Below are 25,614 nucleotides of genomic sequence, written 5' to 3' on the forward strand. Positions count from 1 at the left end.
AAAAATAACTGGCACCAGTATAAATAAACTTGAGACTCAGCTTGTTTTGCTACATACAATCCCCCAAAGGGCATTTATGACTGTTTGGACAGGCAATGCCATTTTCAACCACCTAGAACATTACTGAGTGTTGATCATTATGAACTATCATTGTCAATGTGCACTTACTTTTAAAAGAGTAATTTATTTTTTCCTGAGCTCAGTCTTTTAGTCTAAGTAGAAATCTTTAGCACTAAGCAGAAATCTTTAGCACTAACTGAAATAATACATTTCTATATCTTTTCTGAAATACCACTTAGGCAAAATTTCTTCTACCTGAAATTGCATATAATCCTTACCCAAAAATAGGAAGCTAAGCCTTTTCTAATTTTCAAATTTTTCCAGCAATCGCATCTTGAAGCCTTAATTCACATTTTGAAATACTAGAGAGCAACCATGCTGAAAACTGGACAGGCACCAGTCTATATACTTCAGCAGACACCCTGTTCCATTTCCATGCTGTGAACAGAGAAGTGATTCTGTGCCACTGAAACAATCCTGCTTGCAGAGCTTCTGCTGCTGTGAAAAGCCTGAACTAGCAGGAGCAGTGGCTGGAGGAGCTGAAAATTTGTCTGGCACAGTCTGACAGCCACAGCCACACATGTGGGGGCCAGCACAGCCCTCCCTGCCATGCCTGGAGCCACGGGCAGTGCCGCATCCCTCGCTTGTGCTGGCCCTGTGTGCCTGGCTCTGCTCAGGCGCATCCCGTCTGCATCCCACACTATCACAGAAATCCCTCTGCTCCTGCCAGGCACAGCTTCACAGACAGTGCCAGCTGCAATCTGTAGGAAGCAGTGTGAATGTTTCCATGAATTCAGTTGAAGATCATATGCTCAGGGTGTGGCCGTGGGAAAGACCAGTGTATCTTACACACGGTCCCTGAAGTGCAATTAGTGTTCCTTTAATTGCAAACAGACTTTTCCATATCCTTTTGCAGTATTCCGCCCTCTCTTACCTGAATGAAAACCAAAATAAAATGCTGTGGATGTTAAAAATGGTACATAAATCAGACACAAAAATCTCTGCCTTGATAAACTGGAGTCTCACTTGGACAAGACTATGAAATACTACATATCAAATGTAATAAAACATTGCAAGTTTATAATAGTTTGTAATAAAACATTACAATGTAGCTATTACAGGCACTATAGCTGCAGCAAGAAGTGCATCAAGCACAGCAATTCTGGTCATGAATTGCATACAAATTTTATTTGCACGCAAATGTTTACATTTAAGCACATTTTCTCCCCTCCAGATGTAATATTAACAATAATATAAAAGGCAGGAAATGTAACGGAAAAATCTCAGTTTTAAGCTTGTCAAAATTGCAAGCAAATGAAAATATTCCCTGCAAGCATGGAAAATATTATATGGCTTTAAATAGGTGCCCATATTTTCTGCATAATCACATCCTGCATTTTTTTTCCTTGAGAAAAATAAACCTCACAGAAGCCTCAGACCAATTTCACACTCCAGAAAAAAAATCCTTGGCAAAAACCAAATCCATGGAATTTGATGGGAAGCTTTTATAAGGATGTCTACCCAAATTAAGTTAAAAAAGAATCATTTGGGTTTGTACTTGTACAGAGCAGATCCTGCCATTCTTAAGTCAGTGTCTCAGATACCAGTGCAGAACTCACAGGCATTAGTTTGGCTTTGATGCACAGCTGGGACGTCAAACTTGCAGGCATTACTTCCCTCAGACTGAGGTACCAAAAGTCACTAAGAAATGCACTTGGAATGCATTTTTAATTTTTTCCCTGTATTTTTTAACTGAATCAGACACCTCAAAGGCTCACCCATTTCATGCACCTGCAGAAACCCTGGACTTGCACTCCTCAACTGCGACCCTCTCAAAGCTCTATTTGTGTATCCTGTCCCACAGAGCATGTGAAAATTCAAGTTCATCTTGCTGAGAAATTCTGCTCACAGCTGCTTGCTTGGCAGAGATTTGGCTGGGGAGGGAAGGGACAGAGGGAGGGAGGAGGGAGAGACAATTTTCCAAGCAATGGGGAAAAACAGTTCAGAACTTTCATCATCAATGGCCTTGACATTGCTGGAGCCAACGGAAACAACATCGCCCGAGCGAGGGAACCATTCACAAATAAAACATCTCCTGCATTTATTTCTATCGTGGTAGCTTATGCCAAGCTTCCTTTGGTGAAATCCAGATTTCTCCTGCACTGGCTTCCTCCTGCTGTTGAGAGAGCAGGATATTTGCTGAAACAGGCAGGTGATGAATGAGATATTCTCAATTAATTGGCATATATGCTGGAGAGAGAATGGTGTTCTCTTCTGAAGCTCTAAGAACAACTGGCTGTGTGTTTTTCCAAAAGAGATGACAGGATTTCTGTGCTGAATTCTAACTGGATACAAGTCTTGCTGGCAGGTGAATTCCCTAACAGGTACATCTCTTACTGACCCTGTCAGAGATTTTATGGAAGCAAAACTGCCTGGCAATTGATAAAGCCCTACACCACACCAAGAACAGGTAACATTTCATGAGGTAACTTCTCATTGCTGTAATTCCTCCAGGATTCCAAAAGAAATACAAATTTTCAGGAATGAAGCCTGGTTGGTTTCCTCCCCAACCAGTAAACACATTTCCCTTTCTCAAGAGAGCATTAGAAAACAAGAACTGCACAAGTCTATTTGATTAGCACTCAGTGATGAGTATAGGGTACAGAAATCACAAATTCATTTTTATTCTTGGTGTTCCCTTGTCATATCCCAAGCCTTTACTGACTCTGCAGTGCCAAACACTTCCTGAACATCATTCCAAACCTAGTGGCATTTTAATGATGACATTATTCATTCCAGATATCATATAAATGTTTTATAGAGCAGGAAGAAAAGTACTTTTAGCTTTGTCTAAGCCAAGAATGGATTACATAAAAACCCTGATTAAGAAGGACACTGAAAACTTTATGTGTATTTGGGTTTTCTATTCTAAAAGACATCATTTCCCAACTATTAATTCAGTAAGATGCTGAGATTTCAGAAAGCACTATTTGCAACCACCAGAATAAGTAAATCCACACTCATGTCACTGCCACCAGACAACTCCTATCTTTGTAATCATTGTTGATCCTCAGGCTGCTTCATTACACCACTTTACAAAGCTTTGGAGAGCAGAAGGAAAATTTTTATGAGTGTTTTTAAGGAGCAGAGAACTTTAAATCTGGAGTGGCCATCACCCAGAGATCTGAACTCTGAACCCCACTTGGCTGGTGATCTCTGAGTGTCAGACTTCACATGAAATACGAGATCTGTTGGGAATCAGACTACCAAACTGATGGGAAGTCCAGTCTAATCCAAATGTGGAAGCCAAGTCAGCTACTGAAAACACATAATGCTATCAGTAGAATCATTATCCTGTGAAGAAAATGGTTTCAATTCTAGCAAGAAAATAATAAAAAATAGCCCTTCAATGCAGTTTTTCCTGTAAGGTCAAAGAGAAGCACCAGAAAGAATGTAAAGGAGAGACAAGAGCAAGAGAATTTGAAAAAACCCCTGATCCTAAATCAAAGAGTTGAGAGTCATTTGATATATTCAGTAAGGGCTCTTTGAAAGAATTCTTAAGGCATGTGTGGCACTTACAGACATATCTGTTGTGGGTGGTATTTTAACCAGCCTCATGTCTGACAGACAGTCTGTGGAATATAAATAAATTTCAGCTTCTAATAGAGATATAATTTTCACTCTCTGTAGGAGTGAATACCAGTGTGAAGTGCAGTGTGTTTAGGATCAGTCCACTTGGACTTACAGTTTTTGAGAAGCCTACAAAAACTGACAGTTTTGAAGGCCACAAGTAATAAAACTTTTAGTGTGCTGGAGGAAAAAAAAAAAAAAGAAAGGAATTTAAGCAATTTGCCCACCACCACTTTGCACACTGTGCCACAGCTGAGGTTTAAATATCCATTCAGCAATTAGCAATCGATTTATCATTCATTTCTCTTGGGATTGTCATCAGAAGGACTGCAAGCAGAGAGTAAAATTCCTTGGGTTAAGAGAATACCCAGAGAAATGAAAAGTCAGGAAAATATAAACCAATATTTCTGCTAGGAAATAACCAGTCATTTATAATCTACACCAGTTTTTCACCCGGAGTTGTGAAGTACTGCCTCTGAGAACCAAACTGGTACAGCCTCCCATCATGTTCCACCTGCAATTCCAGCTGCCAGCTGCAGGGTGGAGATTGTCTACTAAGAGGAATTGGAAATCTCTTTTACACATAATCACAAAGCAATCACAGCTCTGAAGCAGGCCACCCTGACAGGGGACAAGAATGTTAAGGAAGGACAGGAACCATGAGAAAATTGCTTGTCGGAGAATGTATTCCTAGACAAAAATGTGAAAAACACTACAATGCAAAATAGAATACAACTCACCTTAAAATAGCATGAGTAATATGTTAGTGCTAGGTATCTATTTAACACCACCATACATTCAAAATCCAGCACCTGATAATTACCATTAGTGAGGATCAATTAAAAAATCTGCAGACATCAGAGTCAAGCCTTCACTCAGATTTTGAAACACTCAAACTAAAGGTGATTTTGAACAACTGTACAGTCCTTTTAGTTGAGGAAATTTATACACAGTGGTCAAAGTACACCAAGGAATTCTCAAATCCCTGCACTCCAAACAAAACAAAGGAACTGAATGGGTGTTAACTTCGGAAGCTAAATTGAGCTTTTTAAGTCCAGCACCATCAACTATTTTGCTTTCCAAAAAATACCCCAGAGACACCCACAACACATGCTGCTGCAGTGGAAATGGACCTGCCCAGCTAATCAGGATCACCCTTTTTATTTTTAATCGACCTTTTACAATAGCAAAAGGTGATCAACACATGCAAATATTGCAGAGAGCACAAAACCATTAGAAATAAACCTCTGTCTCTCATTTTTCTTGCTCAAATCTGCAGGTGGGGTGTTTGAGACCAAAAGAGTCTCTAGTACAGCCTCCATTTACACCATGGTTGCACTCAGTTGTAGCTGCACGCATTTGCCAATGCCGCCCCTCACCAGGGTGGGTCAGGAGACAGATGAAAGGCTAAATTCCCTGCCTGCCACAGAGCTTCCTGTGCCCTCTGAGATGCCCTGAGGGTGTCAGAGACACTTGCCAAACCTGGCCCTGATGGATCTGCTGCATCCTGATGGACTGAGCCAGGCCTGGTGGGTTTCCCAGGAAGCAGCAGGTGCCTGAGTGCTTGCTGGGTCATCCCATCCAACCCTACACATGCAACACTACAAACCCTTCCCCTACAAAAAGCTGACCTGAAGGAACAGAAATAATAATAATAATAATAATTTTTAAAAAAGAGCCCCTCCTAACCAAACCCACACCAAAAAAAAAAGAAAAAAAAATCAAAATTAAAATTTGATGAAGAATAAAAAATTAAAAAAAACCAAAAACAAAACAAAACAAAAAAAAAAAAAAAACAACAAAAAACACAGCACGTTTGCATTCTGTTCAGTTTCACTGAAGTCACTGAGTCACTACATGCCCAGAGCAGAACCAAACAAGTCAGAAACAAAGGTCCTGAGGAAAGGGGGTCACACACACTGGGCCACCTCCAAGGACTGCAAATAAAGGGCACCTTGCTAAGCACAACTTTTGGAGAAACCCCAGAAAGAGCCAGGAGAGCAGGATGAAAATTTTTGGTGAGCTCCCACCACAGAGCTGTCAGCATCTGGAACACAACTGGAGCAGTTTTGCAGTGACTGCAGAGTCCCAGCCCCAGGACAGATGGGCACTGGGGGCTGCCCTTACTCTGTCCTGTTTACACAGCCCTTTCTGCAGGAAACAGCTCCTCCCAGGGCTGAAGGGACCCAAGAGTCAAGTGATCTTGAGTACGGAGAGGAGGGGGAGGAAAGGGTGGTATTCTTTCCCATCAAAGATCATTTTTTACTTAAATATCATTCCCTGTTGAACTTAGACTCCTGTTTCTGAGGCTGTAATTGACACTGATGGGCTTTGCCAAGCAGCCCTAAAAACAGCAGCTCTGAAGGTATAACCTTACAAAAGCAGTACAGGAGCCCCTTTCCCTGCTTCCCAAGGGAGCTCAAAGAAATGTAGCTTTGTAGAGACAATATTTGGCAAAGAGATTTATACACTTAAGGAGAAATGCTATTCTGCACTGAAATAAGACCAGGCTGTGAATCCAGATAGTCCCTTGAACAATTAATAAGTCCTCTCAAGTGTTTTCACCACGTCTGGAAGAGCTGAAAAACTCAAACAGAACATGCACTATAAATAAATAAATAGATAAATAAATAAAGTGGATCCACGTTGCTCTGTGAGGTTTGAGTTTTGCTCAAGGTCTTTTCCATGGGCCTTTAGGTGATGGTTCAGCTGGAAATGAAGGGCCCAAGAGATTTTTGTGAAAGCAGAAAGGGATACCCTGAGTCCCAGCCCAACAATGCAGCTTCCAACAGCCAGGACTGGGTGGACTGTGTTAGGAACATCCCTCATTACTGCCCTGTGTGCTCATGGAGCCTGCTGATAATTCTGCTTTAGCTATTAAAACTGTTCTGTTTATGAAAGATACTACACTTTAAGCGATGGATTTTCATAGAGTAGAAACCTATCTACGACTTTTAATTACTTCTTATTTCTCAATTCAGGTAGTGAGCTTTGAAAGGTACACTGTGTAATTTTAATATATTTATTGGGAAAAACAATTTCCACAATTTGCACAATTTAGGCTGTGGAAAGTATTTCTAACTTCACTTGCATTTGTATTTGACCTCGACTAGCGTAACTTGAAATTTTCTTTATGACAGTCTGTTCTAGGCTTCGAGGCAAAAAAAAAAATTCCAAACCCAAACAAACAAGACAAAAACTCCACCCAGTTTGTATTAAACTCAAACCTATGCATCTCCTGCTGTTTTCTACCATAAAATAGCTCAAATGCATTTCTCTCAGCAGCATCCCCTCTCCTGCACGACTGTGACAGAGTGGAGATGATCTCCGTGGGACTGCATTGGTTTCTTGGCACAAGTGGTTATGACGTACTTGCTGCTCCATCCTAAGGTTTGTCAGCATTCCTTGTCCCAGCTGGATCTACACCCCAGAGGGACAACTGAGGAATTACTGCAGTATCTGAGCTGTGGGTTTCAGACTCGGCTGCATTTATGTCCAAGGGATGAAATGCTTCAGTAACTTCTGTGTTATTGCACGTTATTCAGCTCCTATTTCTACTGAAGCCCATGAAAATAAGAAAGCAGAACTGCCTAAATTATAAAACTCTAAAATTTCTAAAGGCAAATCTTTACACTCTTAAGACAAATTTATGTCCCATGCAACAGTCAAAGAGCTATGAACTGTTTAAAACTGTGAAACTCTCTAAGTTGTCTCATTTTGGTACACCTGGCAGTTAATTTCAATTAAGGTATTTTAATTTAGCTGCAGAGACAGACTTGTTGAGACAACTACAAATGTGAGTCTTCACACATTTTTCATTCTCCCTAGGCTACTTCTCACAGCCTGATGGCACATTGGGAACAGACTGCTCCATGGCATTTCTGCAGGGTTACTCCCCTGAAGTGCCTTGTGGCTTGTCAGCCCTCCCTGCCCAGAAGAAACCTGGGTGTGATCCTGGCTCTTCCCTGACAACCTTCTTCATTGCAGAAACTGTCATTTTATTTCATTTATTCTTTCCATACTTCATTGGCCTTTGCACTATCATGAGGCAAAACACAGTCACTGAAATGTAACTAACTTATTGAGGGCATCAAAAATTATTAAAATGCACAATGCTTGATGCTGACATTATTAATCCAATTTCTTGTGGATGAAAGAAGAAGGACAGTTCGAGTAGGTGGTGAGTATTGATCCTGTCCTCAATCACCCAGATGTTCAAAGTGTCTTTGTGCACAGTTCCTCACCATTCCTGGAGAAGTGAAGTTGTACTCTTAGCAAATGCTTAGGGGGCAAATAAGAATTTTGTCACTGACAAAATGTTGTCACTTTGACAAAATCTGAGTCCGTTTGAGCCACAAGTTTAGTAAAGTAAAAAAGAAAGTTAGGGAGTTGTTGTTGATCAAGACTTCAAACAAAACACAAGCATGCCCTTCCTTTCTGTGCTAATTCTAGGAGGAGAAGGAAGTCAACACAATTAATGGCTGATAATTATAAAAATACTGTGTTACTTTATATAGTGCAGCATATGGCTTCCATAAACACTAAAGATGTCATACTGCACTCCTTTCAGACAAGTCTGGATAATATTATATACTACCTTTGTTAGCTAAATGTGTAGTTAGATTTAAGATATGTGAGTCTCAGAGTACTAAGTAGTTCCCAAGACCATTAAGGAGAAATTATTTTTTCTGCAAACAAGTCATTGAAAAATAAATTCAGTTTCTTAAGGTATATATAGAAATTAAAAGCAGGATACTAAAGCTCACTGGTCTATGTCTGATTCAAGATGGGAAATCCAATGTCTTGAGCATAAAGGTTCCAATTCAATTACACCTGTGAAACAACATTAAGTATTCTAAAATAAATGAAAAGCATTAATTGCATTATGAAAATATAATATCCTGACCCCTGAGATATTCTGATCCCTGAAAACAACATGTCACTGCTAACAAATCAAAAACATCTGTTTCCACAACATTAATTGGTCCTAAGAGCAATTTGTTGTGGAGACAAATTCTGAAAAACTTAAGAGAAAAAAAACATCAGGATGGGACAGAAGATAACAATGGGGAAAGAGCTCAATGCCAGTATCTGGAAACAAACTGGCACATTTTCTCCAGCTCATTGGAACCTGGCACATTTGTCAGTTTTACAACATTCTCCAGCTACAGCTGCAAGGTACAAATATGCACAGGACATGGTATGAACTTAGAGCATGATCATATACAGACCCCTTGGAACCATTCAAGCCTGAAAATTTCTGGCCCTTATGTTAAAAAAGTTACCTAATAGCCACTTAAAATTTGTAAAAGCTAAACTACTTACTCAGTTAGGTGCAATAGCCAACTCACAAATTAGGAGCAAAGGAAAACAAAATCAAGTTTATCAGCAAATACAACCACATTTGACTTGAGACCAGATTATTAGTAGCAAGTCCTCTGTGACCTGACTTATTTTAGAGACACGTGGTTTCCATATGCTGTTTCTACTGTTGCAGATCTGCAGACTGGGACATAAAAATTCTGTACAAATTTATAGTAGGTGGGGTGAGATGGTGCTGAGGCTGGTGCCCAAAGACTGGGAATGGATCAACAAATTCAGCTCCTCAAAAAAGAAGCTGCAATCAAATACATATCTGGATAAACCAAGTAGCCTTCTGTATATTTAATGCTCTTGCAAGCCCCATCATATTGTGAACAGAATGCACAGAGCCACAATAATTTATCTAATAAGAGCAATTTGAAACTAAGCTTAATAATGTTTGCTGAATTAAGGCTGATAGGAAGGTACTAGTACAAAAACACTTACCAGTTTACCAAGAGCTGGATTTCCCCCCTCAGAAGTGAATATACTTTCCTGTCTCACCCAATGCAGGAATATTGTTAACACTTCTTCATGAGCCACTGCAACAGTATGTAGGTGCTAGAAAAATGCATTTTCTCCCCAGAAAAACACCTGTAAGTAAATAATGATAAATTCTAAAAGAGCACCCTAAACTGTTCTGTAGCCACAAGTTATGCTGACCAATGCTCTCCCTCCCTCACATTCATCACATAGATAATGGTTTCCTCCTAAAAGGCTAATTAATTTAAACTTACCAGATTATCAAACTTTATTTGAGGAGAATATGGATGCCAATAAATAAATACAATTTAAACCACACATATCTTATTAGTTTACCTATTACAGAATGCAGGAACCATAAATAGGAGTCAGCACTGGAAAACATCTATTTGTCCACACAGGTAATGTGTGGCAAATGTGTTTTTCTTTGAGTGATTATGTTTACTGATGCATATCAGTGAAAGATGACAAACATTTCCAGTGAGCTCAATCCTACTTCCCTGAGAAGAAAACAAAAACAAGGAGCAGCACCAGCTGCTTGGCAGGGCTGTGCTGGAATGATAACATGGTCTCAGGGTGCTCTTGCTCAGGCCATGGAATTAATTACTGGCGAGTAATTAACTCAGCCACAGCAGTGACAGTTGCTTCACCTTGCCCAGCCAGTTTTGCTCGTGGTGCTCACTGCCTCCATGCAGAGCTTCCCAGAATTAGTTCTGCATGCACTGCACATCTCAAGCAACATTAGAACTAAGGAGTGGACCCTGTCAGACTATGAAATATGTACATCTAGAAAAGATTTGTGGACAAGGAAAATCTGATATACCACTAGCATAAAACTTTGCACTATATCTACCTGAAACTAAATTATAAACCCTATTTTATATAATAATATCCACCCACTAATTCGAGTGAATCTTCATTAGCGATCCAGTTTTAATTAGAAAATTAGTATGAACTGGTTCTATAGTTCATTCTGCAGAACTTTCATCACTCTCCAATTTAAGAGATTCTTGTTCATAAGATTACACTTGTTTGTAAGAGAATGGAAAATGATAAATCTGAATTAAAAAAAAAAACCAACAAACATAGGAAGGGGACAAAGAAAGAAGCTAAAATTATACAAAAGTCCTTTTATACAAAGTGATAAAGGAAGAATAGCAACCAAAAGAAAAAAATTCAACCAAAAGCCAAAAAAGAAAACCAACAAAACCACACACCCAACAAAGCCACACCACATCAAAGAAAGTCAACCACAAGCTCTGCTGTAACTGTGTGATTGTGTAGGTTTCTACACTTCCTCGGATAATGTTCCAGAGTTGTTGGAAATCTGGACAGGACTCTCATGAGAACAGGCTTTCTGATGATATTTTAGATACTCCCAGGTTATAAGCCTGCCAGAAAAAATGCAAGAGCAGCCTTTTTCCATAGTAGTTTTGTACTTGCATTCACACTGCGGCAAAAGAGGAGGAACTGCAGAGATGTGTAACCTTAGACAGGGATCAGTCACAAAACTTTCCATCTTCCTGACCAGGGCACAATACGGTACAGAATTTTAGGGAAGATGCAAGAGAAGTCTGATTTAATTCAACTCACTTCAGCCTTTTCCAGTTTTGAAAAAAGTATTAATTGATGCTACTTAAAACAAAGGCCTGACAGGACTCACAGTGCTATTCAGTTTGTTACCAAATGGTTTTCTAATGAAGAGCAAGGATTCCTGTGCTGAGCACTGTGCTGTGAGCTGAACAGGAAGGATTCCTGCAGCTTACAGATATGGCTGGTAAATAAAACAGGATGTTGCAAAGGTTACCTTCCTCACACAAAACAAGGAAAATATTGAAATTGTTGGAAGACTGAGAAAAGGGATCTTCCACCAGCAACAACAGTAACATGCTCACTACATTTTGGAGGGGGGAAAAAAGCAATGTAACAACTGATTTTCTGTTACTCCTTAATGCTGGCAACAAAACTAGAGGCAGTTTCATTCCTGAAAATAAAAACATAACCACAACTTCCACACATGTATCATGCACTTCTTTGCAAGAGATGCAACACAGAATCAGGCATTGTGAAAACCATGCTCTTGTGCAGTCAAGACAAAGCAAGTTAAAAGGTCTTCTGGGAGAGGAGATTCCTGGCTCAAACATCTTTGTCTAATTGACATAGGTTTGCTTCTTTGACTTGTTTATTACAACAGATACTCTCTGTTTTTATGGGGAGAGAACAGTAAGTTCCTCCAGAGTGTTGCAGAAAAGTGGAAATCCTTTAACTAGACATTTGTGGATACAGACAGCTTTGAAATGCAGCTTTGCAAAGCCCAAGACTCTTGGAGCACAGGAAGAGGAATGAAGACACATTCGGTTATTACACAGAGATTCTGGCAGATGAAGAGTCAATAGCATCTGAGGAACACAAAGCAGAATGAAAATAATTACTTCCATCTCTTGGGGTATTTACCTTTTCAGCTGGGAAAAAAGGTCTGGATATTAACAAATTCCCAGGAGCAGCACTGGTTTGTCTTTGAAAGCTCAGGTTCTGCAAAGTGGGGCAGGAAGGGCAGCTGAATCTCTTCAAACAGAGAAGTTGCCAGATAAATTGGTGCCCTTCCTGTTAAGCCAAAAGGGCCCCAAACACACAGAATCCATATGACCCATGACATCATCAAACACTGGAAGTTGTTAACCAAATGCCCAACGTCAGGAAACAACTATCTGTCTGTGACAAACTGAGTTCTTCCCTCTCTCTGGGACTGCAACTAATTTCTTTACTATCAAAGTTTGTTTACAACCTTTCTCTCTCTTCTCTCATCAAAAGAAGCATTTTCAGCAGTCACTTGCAGGTTTCCCCTCTGGAAACCCAAAAGAAATTGGTTTTAACCTGCTTTGTGGTCACCTTACTGGAATGATATCTACCAAAAAAAAACTAGTGCTCTTTGAAATGGTCACCCTCTAGGAAAACTGATGAAAAAAATCATCACCTGTAATCCTTCTGTCATGCTCAATGCTCTGAGTATATAAATGTTTGTTTAAAAAGGTTACCAATGGATTCTGGAAATCCACATGTATTTCTTGGGGCTTTTAAAATTCAATAAAACATTCATCCACATAAGATCATGTGGTATTTTAGGAGGAACACTTTAGCTATTGTTCTGCAGTTAATTAAGACAGAAATACTGTTGATTGGCAGTAATTAGTTTCTTCATTTTTACACTAAAAGCAGTGCACACAGCCCTTCCTATACTAAGTGATACATCAATTTATTTTTTTAAACAGATGTAAGTAACATTAGTAAATAACTACTGAGCACCCTCCGTATCTCACCTTTTAAAAGTAGTACTGCTGTGCACCCAATGTACAAGAAATTTAGCATCACATACTTACTTTTCAATATTTCATGGTCATCCCTAGTTTCTTCCCCCCTCCTTTTTAACTGCTTCTAAAGGATTTGCAAACTTTTGTGTGGCATTCACATGCTCTGAACATAATACCTTCACCCAGGGTTTTTTCTGCTGGGAAGCTGAAAGGCAGCGAGAGGCCCCAGAGACAAAGGAAAACAATTCTTATCTCATTTGCTTCTCCTGTGTTGTGCTCATGTGGAATGTGTTTGGAGATTGCTTACCCACAGGTGATTGCTTGATTGGACTCCAGTGCGAGTTGTTTTGACTCATTGGCCAATTGGGGCCAAGCTGTGTTGGGACTCTGGAAAGAGTCACCACTTTTCAATTATTATCTTTTTAGCATTCATTAAGTATCCTTTCTGTATTCTTTAGTATCGTATAGTATTCTTTAATATAAAATAGTATAATAAAGTAATAAATGAGCCTTCTGAGAACGTGGAGTCAGATGCATCATCATTCCCTCCCCTCACCGGGGTTGCCTGCATTTACAATACCTTTGGCCTTGCTTCATGCTGTGAGCATCATCCACACAGTCTCACCAAGATGTGGACCCTGTAAGCGTGCTCCTTGTAACCTGAAAGATTGTGTAGGATTGAAGACTCAAAAGGAGTCAGAGAGCTGAAGAACAGTGACTGGTCTCTAACGAGCCATTTGTCAAACTGGATAAAAGCCGTACAGCTTACCAAAGCTTTCAAGGAGCAGCATTAATTCTAGTGTCCCCCACTGTCACCTCGTGCCCGTGGATATGTCCCTTGTTCCCCTGCAGGAAGGGCCCTGCCACGGCCGGCTCGCGTGCAAAGGCGCAGCCACAGCCACGCCGAGGGATCCTCGGCTGCCAGACTTCCCCTCTCAGCCCTGCTAACCTCAGCCCTGACCTGCAGTACCCTCAGTTTTCCATTCCTCAGCCTCTCTTACGCAAATATAGCCCAGGATTCCAAATTGGGCTGTGTTTATTCCAGGAACACAAAGACAACCGTTTTCACAGCTAAGAAAGTGACGCGTCTTGATAAAAAATTGAGACGTTTTCATACAATGCCGAAAACAAATGCAGTTTTCATCAGCATCCCAAATCCCTGTGGAATGGTTTCTATGGTTTCTAGTCTATTCTACTAATTCCTGGATCGCTATGCCAAATTCATGTCTTCCCAAGTTTGACTGAATCCCCTCTTGCTTGAGCTCCTTATTTCACATTAGCTGGGAACCTTCTCCAATGTTTCCAACTATCCCTATTAGCAGGTGTCTTTCAGGCAGAAAGTTAATTCAACTGCACACAGAAACAGTCCACAATTCTTGCTTCAACTAGATGCTATTTTTCATCTTTGCCTTTCAAATAAAACTGAACTGATTTGGATTCCAAGTGTTGCAAACCATGGAAAATAGCCTATATGTCAAAAAAGCACTGCTGCAAATAAGCTGCTTTCCTTTCAAAATTCAAAAGCAACATATTTTTCTTTTAAATTATATACCTAAGTTTTCCAATTCAATAGCCCCATCACAAGATTCTGTGATATCATTTTGCTAAGTATGTTAAGGTTAATTTGCAGTTTGGTGAAAAACTTCCTTTTGTCTTTCCTTTTTCAATGATGATAATTACCCCATACTTTAAAAATCCATACATTTATCATAAATATTGCAAAGCAGCTTTGCACAGAGCTATTAGAAAAAAACCTTGATTTCATCAAATTGACCTCTTCTAGAAAATGAACAGTTCAGAGCCTTACAACACCAATTAATAATAGGGTGCTGACAAATAAAACAAGCTGGTAAATATGAATCTTGTTCATAACAAGATTGCACAAGAAAATATACTGCAATGACCCTGTCTGAACATCCTGTAATAGCCCATTGTTCCTCTCTATTACTGTCATTCAGCAGTTTTTTTTTAATAGCGGATGCGTGGCAGCGGAGGAACCAAGGCAACGTGGGACTGCACCTGCACAAATCCTGCCCATCCTGGAGGTGAGGAGACAGCCCTGGCACTCCTGGATGCTGCTCACTGCATGTGGAGATCTGCACAACCACCCCACATCTCTGCAGAACTCGAATGAGACAAAAATATTCAGCTGTAAGTGCCTGAATGGTTTGTAAACTGAGAAGAGAGCAGAATCCTTTTACCTGTCAAGGGTAAACTACAGGAACAACAGGAATTAATAGCGGAAAAATCATAAATTCTGAGAGATCGTGGAGTCTTTCAGACAATACATTGTGGAGAGACGGGAGGTGTCCTTCTGTTCCACAGATGAAGAGGAAAGGTGGTAATAAAGATCTTCCAAGTGTGAGAAGTGGGTATCGCACCTGCTCTCTGTGTGAGGAAAGATGAGCTAACTGAGCACTGCAGTTACTGACACCTTCACTAGACCACGGACTGAAACCCAAGCATCTGGTTTTGCTGTCTAATTAAAACCCTGAATAGACAACTGATTTCATAACTATTCTGTGAATTCATGTCACAGACAAGCAGTGGTTTCTCACCAGTTAAAGGAATCTTGCTGTTTATCAAAGTCTGACTGACCACAGGACACATGATTGAGCCCTGTCTCTGCAGCAAGAGTCATGCTAAAGGCAACATCATTCCATTTACTGATTTGTTCAGTTCACTTGCCTAAGAGAACAACATTTTAAGGTTCAGACTTTTTTTTTCCTTTGTGCATTTCTTATTCCTTCCATCACTTTGTCTTCCTTGCTACCAGGCTTCATTGTTTTACTGTTAATTAGTGCTCAAGGAAGGAGGAGTTGGACACCTGTCCTGCTTAAAATCTGTTAATGTTTAGAAATAGAAAAGCTCAGAATTCTATGAAACACAAGGGATAAAGAAGTTGTAAAAATAAAACAAAACAAACCTCTAGCTTAACAATTTCCACATTCCTGTTTGGTGTAAAGCTATTTTTGAACACTTTGGTTTGGCACATGTGCATTCCCTGAGGAAGCTGAGTTATCACCCATAACTCTGTCATGCCAGTTGGTCTTCACTGGACAATATAAACTTCTCTTCCCTTGCCTATGCTGACTTAGAAAGGGTTTTGGTCCCTAAAATCTGCTTTGAACCAGGGCTCTTTTGGTGCTGTGTACCCTGGAGGTGTCAGCAGCCACTGCCCTGCTCCGGTGCCCCAGTGCCCCCACAAAGACAGCACAAGTATTTTGCCAGCCTTCCAACAAACCCTGAATTACTGCCACGTCCTTCACTGGTCTGTAATGTGACTCTAGGAAAAGCTTAGCATGTCAGCAGACTATTTTATCCCTGCAGCCCTAAATAAAAAGTGTCCAGTTAAACTACATTGTCTGAATTCTCCCCCTGGATTGCATGCACAGTTTTCAGAAGAGGGATCTTCTGCAGAGAAAGAGTTCTACTTGTGCAAACTCTTCTGAAATAACTGAGGGAGAAAAAGGAGAAGAAAACCTAGGCCCAGCAGCTATCCCAGTGATCACGCTGAAAGGTTAAAAACATCTGAGTGACTTTCCTAGGTACTCTCTAAATGCTAATATAGCACATCCAGCACACAGGGTTGGGGGAACAAAAGGCTCTGAAAGGACCATGCTGTGACTTCCATAATCAACCCAATAAAGACACTTTAAAGAGTTGAAGATGGACCAAGATCACCTCCTTTAGTCAGAAATTAAGAATTTCCAGAATGAGAAACTAAAAATAATTTCAAATGAATACGACTGTACTCCAGACAGGATTGTTTGAGCTTTCAGTTGTAACCATTACTCCTGTTTTAGATAAAACCTACAATGTGACAGCAAATAAATATGAAACAAAAATCTGTTTTCACCGGTGTGTAATCTGTGGTAACGTTAATTGCACTTAGGACATAACACACAGAAAATTACATCTGATATAATCTTTCACACCTTCTCTAGGGAAAAACGATGGAGGGTGAGATCCTTAGGTTCTGTAGGACAAGGAGAAGACTGCAATAGCAGAGTTTAACTTGATGGGAATTCTTACTCTTATTTGCATATTGCTTTCTAAAGTTCTTCTTTTCTAGGACTATAATTTCCCGTTTGTTTTCAGCAGAAAGGCTTTCATTTCCTGACACACACACACACACAATTAACAGATTAAAACCATTTTTTTAAATCCCTCTTTACCCACTTCTTCTAAAACTGGAGAGGAAAAAGAAAAAAAGACACCAAAAACCCAAACCAAAACAAAGGAAAAAAACAAACCCTCCCCCGCAAGCCCCACACTGGGCTGGCACGAACATAACCACAAGAAAGGCAGCAGCTCAGCTCAGCGTTTAAGTGCCTACTTAGCATGTGCTTTCTTCCCAGCTGCTGCCAGCCACACACAAACCCAGCGCAGCCCCGGTGGCCCTCCGCGCATTTTAATGCAATAAACAACACTTTTAGTAAAGAATGAAGAATGTGCAGGGGTAGCCACGCAGAGAGGACTTGAATAGCGCTCAGGAATGAGCCTTAATTTGGCTTTCCTGAGCTTGCTGAAGCTAACTTTTTGCCCAGAACACAGTGAATCAATGCTGAAGAGGTTCCCCATGGCGATGTTATGGTACCAGGAAGATGACTCTGAAGTTCAACAGGGTCGTTTATGGAAAGGGCTCCCACCCCCACCTTCCCCTTCCAAGAAACTGGACGTGTGAAGACAGACATTTCTTTGAGAGGAAGGATAAGGCAGAGGTTAATTTCATCTGCATGAGGCAGCATAGGATAAGCTGTTGGAAATACTGTCAGGCCACATTCTTAATGCCTGGCAAAGTGACTCACTCAGAGTCATCACAGGAAAGGAAGTTGAATAGAATCAAAAACGGAACAGGATGGGGGCTTAAACAGGAGAAAGAAGTGAGAGAAAGGAAACTGGATTGTTTAAAGTAGGCTGAGGTTACAAGTTCTAGAATGAGATTATTTTTAAAATACGTATATAAAATAGATATCTGCCAAAATATATACGCATATATAAAAATACATGAAGGTATATGCATGTATTTGTAAAAAAAGCTTCTTTCCATTTAAAGAGAGACTTGTATTTGTGGATTGCCTTCCAAAGATGCCTGCTGAGGTATTTGTTTCTGTTTAAGGTGGAAATAAAATGGTCTGGGAAATAAACAACAATCCCCTCTAGAAACCCATAAATTTTTAAGGATCACATTCCTATTCCACACAATATGAAACTCTCAGAATATGGAGCTCCACACTCACATAAAAATCCACCACAATACGACATCCCTACATCATTCCCTAAAGAAACACTAAGCAATACACTAGTCTTTCTTTTTTTCCCCACACCAAAAAATTCAACATTGACTTTTACTCGAAAGTCTGCGACACACGGCAAAGTGTCTCTTCTCCAAACTTTTTTCCTGTGACAGTTTGGATGATGAGCCACCTCACATATCCATTTCAGGTAAGTCAAACACACACCATATGCAGACTGTCTCAATACATAAGCCACTTGCAGAAGCACCTCCTTGACTTCATCCCAACTGAAAACACATCACTCATGCAAGAGAATGTTCACCAACAAAAAGAACAATTTTGCTCCCCAAAAAAGATAATAAAACCATTTTTCTAATATCATCAAGGCAATATTGAACTGAGTCACAGCTCTTTATGTTTCAGCCACGTCACCTGTGGGTACAGGTTCTGACTGTCCTTTTTCGTGTTCAAGGGGACACACAGAAAGATGAATAGACACATTAAATCATATAACTAAAAAAAACCAAATTTCAGACATAAGGAGGCATGCCTGGTCAAAAAATTATTCTGGAAAAATGAATTAGAATAAATATTTCTAAATTCTTCTTTAAAATATTATCTCTGTTTGTGTAATATTTCTTATTTAATCCCCAGAGTGACACCTGCTGGATTTCACTAACTGAAACTAAAGGGCAGATATTGTCATTATACAGAATATCTCAGGATAATAATTGCAAAAATGTGCCATTTTAGTACTAAAAGGCTGTGGAGTAGAATATTTTCCCTCCATTTAGGGTACTAAGTAAACACATGGCTGTAACCATAGAAAAAGGAAGTATAGTGTCTGAAAGTCTTACTCATTTCTGAAAAGTAAATTTTTAAACTTCTATCTAGGAAGGATTCTAGGACATAACATTTGGTGACAAATTGTATTATTTCGGAAAATACTGATATGGAAAAAAGACTTTTAAATCCTAAAACAAATTAATTTGGGTATAACAAAATGTTCGCAGTACATCCTTTGTTTTAGTTTAATGAAACTCTAAAACTCCACCAGAATTGCCAGTAATGGGATAACATAAAATTTATTAAAATTGTTTGGCGAGATTTTACCACTGTAATGGGGGAGGAAAAAAGTAAGGAGAAAATCTAAATGGTAATTCCAAGAGTGATGCTTTGTGCCCATGCAGACCTTCAAGGCAGTGCAGTTTTCAAGCTGAGAATATCAAAGAATAGGTGGAAAAGATGATGCAGAGTTTTTAGGAACCTAAGATATTCAGCCTAAACATTCAGTAAACAGTGTATGAGTTAGGTGTAGGTGCTTTGAACATAGTAATTAAAAGAAAAAAATTACTAATTTCTGTGGTTGGCTCCCTGTTCATGGTGTTACAGGGGAAGTCAGATGGGTATTGGCTTCATTAAACAAAATCATCACTAACTTTTGAGGGGATGTTTTTCCACATGTAGCCTGTATGTCCCAGACATAAAACCAAAAATTCAACATTGTTTTATTTTCTAAAATCCAGTCAGAATGGTGAGCTACAACTTAAAAATGGCCAAAACTGCCAGAAGAGGCTTGAGTGACACTTAGGATATACTAAAAGGTAACAGCCTCAGACACACATGCAAATTTACCACAAGAGTCTGATTTCTTTTCTTGAAGGAAGAACATGGCTTCTCTCCTGGAAAGTCTTTTTTGGTGCATTAGAACAAGTTAAGTGCATTTCAAATGCATGTTTCCAAAGAAAAGCAACTCGAAATAGATGACTTTAGGACAGCATATACTGCAGAAATGATTGAAAGTGTTTGCACAGAGCTAGGGCAGAAAAAGGATGACTTTGCTGGGAAAATGTAAACAGTATAAACAAACTTGGGAGACTGAAGCATGAGAGACAACTGTTAAAACTTTAAAAATGTGAAAGTTTAGCCTTTCAGCTCTGCCCAGATTCTAAAATAGAACAAAAAGTGCAGCTAAAGAGAAATGCTCTCATGGAACCCAATTTCATAAGACCTTCTATTTTACCACACTGGCTGTGGAATTCTCCATTAAGGTAACAGGTAAGAAAAAGGCTGTTTTCTGCTGCTCTTTGTGCAAGTTGCTTGCACTGAAAACATCAGAACTGCCAACGTGAATACAAAAAGTAGAAATAACAGGTTGTGTCCACATACAGAAAGCTTTCTCTGTTTTATTTCAAACATTAGAAAGATGCAGCATTCAGATGTATGCAATTCAGAATATTAGCACGTGTGATTCCCAGTTTTCCAAACAAAGGATAAGGTCTAGAGTGAATTTTCCTTTGAAAGTTTCTTTGTAAATTTAGGTTCTCTCTTTAATTGCTGCATTGGCAATAATGGAAGTCAGCATGAAATAGACCTGCATGCATTGTATGCAGAAATAATATACCAAATATGTTATTTTATGTCTAATGCACATAAACACATATTAAACCACACCTATTTTACTGCCTAAAAGTTATTTGTTAGCCAACTCGCATCTGTTTTGATGGTAGCAGTATTCATTACTTCCTCGACACAGCAGTACCAAGGATATAGTTAATTCCAGAGCTCTGACAATTTGCTACACCAAACACTGAAAACACTTCCCAGGGACAGAGCAGTTCCACGAGCAAGTGAAGGCTGTTTTCAATAAAGCTTGGCTGGGGAAACTGCTGCACATGGAACTCGGTGACAGCGCTGCCCAGGAGCAGAGGTGGCCGGGGCTCCGAGGGGAGGCAAATGCTCTGTGTGTGTGTGCCACAGGGGTGGCAGCTGGGCAGCAGCACTGAAGGGATTTTGGTACCAAGTCAAGAACACCGTAAACACAGTGGCAACAGATGGGAACAGCTTCTAAAGGAGAAATCCTGCTTTGTTTTCCTAACTGTAGGCTTGGACTTTCCTCAATGGCTTTAATAGATAGCTTATGCCCAACATTTACTATAGCAGTGACTAGATTCACTTATTCTAAATGTCACTGAATACATGTTATTATTAAAAATCTATCAGTATAAAACATATAATTTCTTCCAAATGACCACAAACCCATTTTAATTGCCTGACTGCATGGCTTCATGGACTTCTGTGGGACCAATCCTACCCAGCTCCAGCACAAGCCAGGAATGCTACTGGACAAAGATGATTATCTCAAATGCACAGAATATAGCAGCAAGTTAGAAATTATCTATGGCTGTCAAAGGAAATTTTTAGTGTGCTTTCTTACCTCAGTTTTGTTCTTAATTCTATCCTGGTCTATAATCTGAACAGCAATTCCCAGCTAGCCCATGGAACAGTCCGGTGTAAGGGCCTTTACTGACCCAGGTAAGGCACTGGTCACCCAGAGAGACATATCCAGATCTGGTTTTCAACTGATCACATGCGTGATCTGTTTTTCAGATCATCTTTTTCAACTGAAGTTCTCAAAAATTACACAAATTACCAAAAAAAACCCCAAAACCCAGCTGCCAACAGACAGCAGAATGTGCATGCCTGGATGGATGACCATCTATGTATAACTCCTTCAAAAGAAAAATACCCACATTTAGGAATGTCTTGCCCTTTGACAGTCGGTGGAAAAGTTCCCACAGGCTCTCAGTGGGCCAGGATTTCAACAGTTGTGTTCTAGCAAGAAAAGCCTATTCAAAGGGACAAGTGCTACATCTCTTAACACAGAGAAAGGCTCCAGCTGATCAGAAATTCAGGGTGCAGTAACATTTGAAGTTGAAAGGACACACATAATGCAATTCTTGGACCTGCAATCTATCTTAGATAGCCAGGTACTTCATTTTGTCCAGTGGAAAGTTCAGTCACACTGTTCTATATCAAGGCCCTGACTGTCTCTGCTTTAACCTGCAAACAACATAGATTCTGCCATCCAGCCTGCAACCATGCACATGCCTGCCACATCCTCTGTGGGCACACACACCTCAACCTACACCAGCTGCTTGTGAAGAACAACAAATAAGAATCTAAATCATTTAGCTGGTGTACTTCTAAACACAGTTGATCCCACTGCACTGATCCTTAAAACGACATAAGCACCTTTTATGTGAAGTGCCATCTCCATTGACTTAGTGTCACCAAGTGCCTTTTGTGTGGAAGATTTCCAAAGTTGGATGAAGACTTTGGGATTGCTCCTTTATGCAGTGAAATAGATGAGAGTTTAGGCAAACTAGAGAAGAAAACACCATGCTAATGCAGATTATTACTCTTAATTAAGAATTTCAGACAGTACCACAGCGTGTTAAAACAAACACATGTTTTCAGATGTGGTCTTCTATTGATCTAGATCTAGAGTGCCTTCTTCCAGTGCAGCGAGAGGAGCTCAGATTCAGAGCACATCCCTGAACAGGTTTCAGCTGTTAGAAGCATTATCAGTACAAGGGAAGGACAAGATCCCCAGCAGGCACAGGAAGACTGGGAAAACCGCATTGGCACAATTGTAAGAGCAGCAAAGTCCATTCCCAAGGCAACTGGAGTAAGTTTATTAAGGCAAAGAGGAAAAAAACAAACCTCAGTTATTTTTGTAATTATTTCATTCTCTTCCCTTATAAACTGCATGGATAACTGAAGGAATCGTTGTAGATCTTATCCAGGTGTGATTTATAGCCTAACAAGATTTATTTCTGGTTCTATGGCTCCACTGCTTACACACATGAGCAAATGACTAGAATTGGCAATCTCAGCACTGCAACCGCGTTTGTAAAACCAGAGGGTATCACATCTGTTTTGGAAAGCTTGAGGAGTGGCAAGATTTCTAACTGCCTATCAGCAGGCACTCGAAGGCACGGAATCACACACTTGCCACCATTCAGTAGTTTCTCGAGGAAAGGAAAAGTGGGCAATCAGCTGTCAATAAATCAGCTCGGTGTTCGCGGTTAAAAACCTCAAACAGCAACACGCCGGCACGCGTACAGGCTTCAGAGCAACCCAACTTTTCCTCAACCAAACAGAAAGCCCAAACAAAACAGTAGCTTTATCTTTTAAGTTGTGTAATTACAACACAAAACCTAATTATGAAACAACTCAAGTACGACCTCTTTCTGGTACAGTAAGTTTAGAGAAATACTCAGAGTAAGCAAAGCTACACCACTTTATCACCTAATTCAGCCTCTATTGAAAGAGCTGCAGTTGTACTTGAACTAGTCTTAAGGACCCTTTTCAAGCCAATGAGCCTCTAATTCTCTCCAGATGCAAAGAGAAATTTGGTTGAGGTTTCAGGCAGAATCTTTACAGCGCGGGCATTCTATCTATCTATCTATCTATCTATCTATCTATCTATCTATCTATCTATCTATCTATCTATCCTATCCTATCCTATCCTATCCTACCATGCATAGACGATAACAAAACCAGTTATAAAATCAGCTCAACACCTCGCTCGCTAAAACTAAAGGAAGGTTTTCCTCGGAGCCCGTGCCGGCGCGGATTCCACATCCCACGCCGAGGCTGAAAAGCCAGAGCACACACACACAGACACACACACGCGTGGCTCCGCTGCGCTCGGGTGGCACCGAGGGCGAAGAAACAATGAAACCGCACTCACCAGCCGGGCTCCTGCTGCCAGGGCGCTTCCAGATACAGCTGTGCGGAGCTGTCTCGGATAAAACTGAGCGCGAAGCTGTCTCAGATAAAGCTGTGTGCGGATCTCTCTCTGATAAAGCTGTGTGCGGATCTGTCTCAGTGTGCAGAGCTCTCTCAGATAAAGCTGAGCGCGGAGCTGTCTCAGTGTGAGGAGCTCTCTCAGATAAAGCTGAGCGCGGATCTGTCTCAGTGTGCGGATCTCTCTCTGATAAAGCTGAGCGCGGAGCTGTCTCAGTGTGAGGAGCTCTCTCAGATAAAGCTGAGCGCGGAGCTGTCTCAGTGTGCGGAGCTCTCTCAGATAAAGCTGAGCGCGGAGCTGTCTCAGCGTGCGGAGCTCTCTCAGATAAAGCTGAGCGCGGAGCTGTCTCAGCGTGCGGAGCTCTCTCAGATAAAGCTGAGCGCGGAGCTGTCTCAGCGTGCGGAGCTCTCTCAGATAAAGCTGTGCGGATCTGTCTCAGTGTGCAGAGCTCTCTCAGATAAAGCTGTGCGGAGCTGTCTCGGTGTGCAGAGCTCTCTCAGACAAAGCTGTGCGGAGCTGTCTCAGTGTGCAGAGCTCTCTCAGACAAAGCTGTGCGGAGCTGTCTCAGACGAAGCTCGCCCGGTGCCTCCCTATCCAGCGGAGCGCGGTGTGTGTATTCCCGAGCGGGGCTGGGCTGTCCCTCCCGGCGGAGCTGCGGGAGCGCCGGGAGCGTGTCCGAGGGCAGCGCGGAGCGGCGGCGGCAGCAGCGAAACATCAGAGCTTCCTGTTACATCACCGACCCCGCCTGCGGCCGCCTGGAGTTACTTTTCTCTCCCGAATGGCATGTCCCGGGGAAGCCGGGCTCCCGGGGCATCCCAGCCCCGGCGCTGCCATCTGCTCCCGGCCTCTGCCCGCACCTGGCCCCGGAGCGGCTCCGCTCGCTCGCCCGCACGGGTTCCCGGCCGGCGCTCGCCAAACACTCACTGCCCTGCTGGTGAGGAGACGAGCACTGTCCTTTCACGTATCGAGCCACTGAGATTCGTCCTCCTCCTCCAGGCAGACCCATAGAAACAGATTAGTTTGGACCTTGATTCAAAGGGCACTCGAGAGCTGCTTTCCTCCTCAGTGAGCCTGACCTGACCCAGCCCCTCTGCCAGCGGCTGCATGGCACCCCATACCCTAAGGGCTGAAAAGCTCTGCACAGAAATACCTTTATTCCTCTGAGGGAAAGCAGCTGCAAAGGTCGGATCCGAATTCATTTACAGTACCACTATTTTTTTCTTGGGTACAAAGCAATGCATTAAAGAAATAAGTCTTTGAAGTATCAGGAGTAGGGAAAAAAGCAACAGGAACATTGTTACTGCTATCTCTATGCTATCTTTTTCTAAGCACTGGTGATTTGAAAGCACAAGTATGAATGGTTTGAAAACTGCCATGAGAGAGGACAAAACAAAATGAGTAGCAGTCTTTCTACAAGAAAGAATGACTTTCTTTCTTGAAAGAATATTCAGAGAATATTGTACCAGAAACTAAAAATGTTTTTATACAATCAATTCCACCACTATAGAACAAATCTTTGCCCTCTAAACTAATAATGAGTTACTGTATGCACAGAAGAACACTATGCTGAAGAAATGGGGAGTTCATGGAGCATCAAACTCAAATTATATGAACACCCGTAACACCAGTACTCCTTAGGGAACACCACAAGAGCCTCCCAAAAGCCACATTGTGACAAGGATCTATCAAAATTATACTACTAAATTTGCTCATAAAACAACATAAAATATTTTGTTTGCTTCTTGCTACCTGTCACTTATCCACTTCTGTTTTTTTTTCCCAGCAGAATCATTTGTGGAACACACTGTGAACTGAATGAAAGAGTTAACCTGGGCATTGAAAGCATTTTCCTCAAGAAGGAAAACAGCAAGAAATACAAAGCTAAGGGGGGAAACCCCCATAAAACAAACAAACAAAACTTCAAACAAAACCCAGT

General features: G+C 40.9%; 1 protein-coding gene across 2 annotated transcripts in view; it reads right to left on the reverse strand.

Moving 5' to 3' along the window:
* The window catches only part of CALCRL (calcitonin receptor like receptor), a 63,346-nt gene extending 38,802 nt beyond the window's left edge, over positions 1-24,544 (reverse strand). The window contains exons 1-2 of one of the 2 annotated variants that reach the window (XM_036386846.1): positions 23,622-24,544; positions 9,499-9,645 (exon numbers count right to left, since the gene is read on the reverse strand). The gene's annotated coding sequence lies outside the window, so the exon portion shown is untranslated. The remainder of the gene's footprint in view (positions 1-9,498; positions 9,646-23,621) is intronic. The other variant, XM_036386845.1, reaches the window with a different exon arrangement.
* Positions 24,545-25,614: the final 1,070 nt, after the last annotated feature.

The sequence above is a fragment of the Molothrus ater genome, chromosome 7 (genome assembly GCF_012460135.2).
Source record: "Molothrus ater isolate BHLD 08-10-18 breed brown headed cowbird chromosome 7, BPBGC_Mater_1.1, whole genome shotgun sequence".
Taxonomy (NCBI): domain Eukaryota; kingdom Metazoa; phylum Chordata; class Aves; order Passeriformes; family Icteridae; genus Molothrus; species Molothrus ater.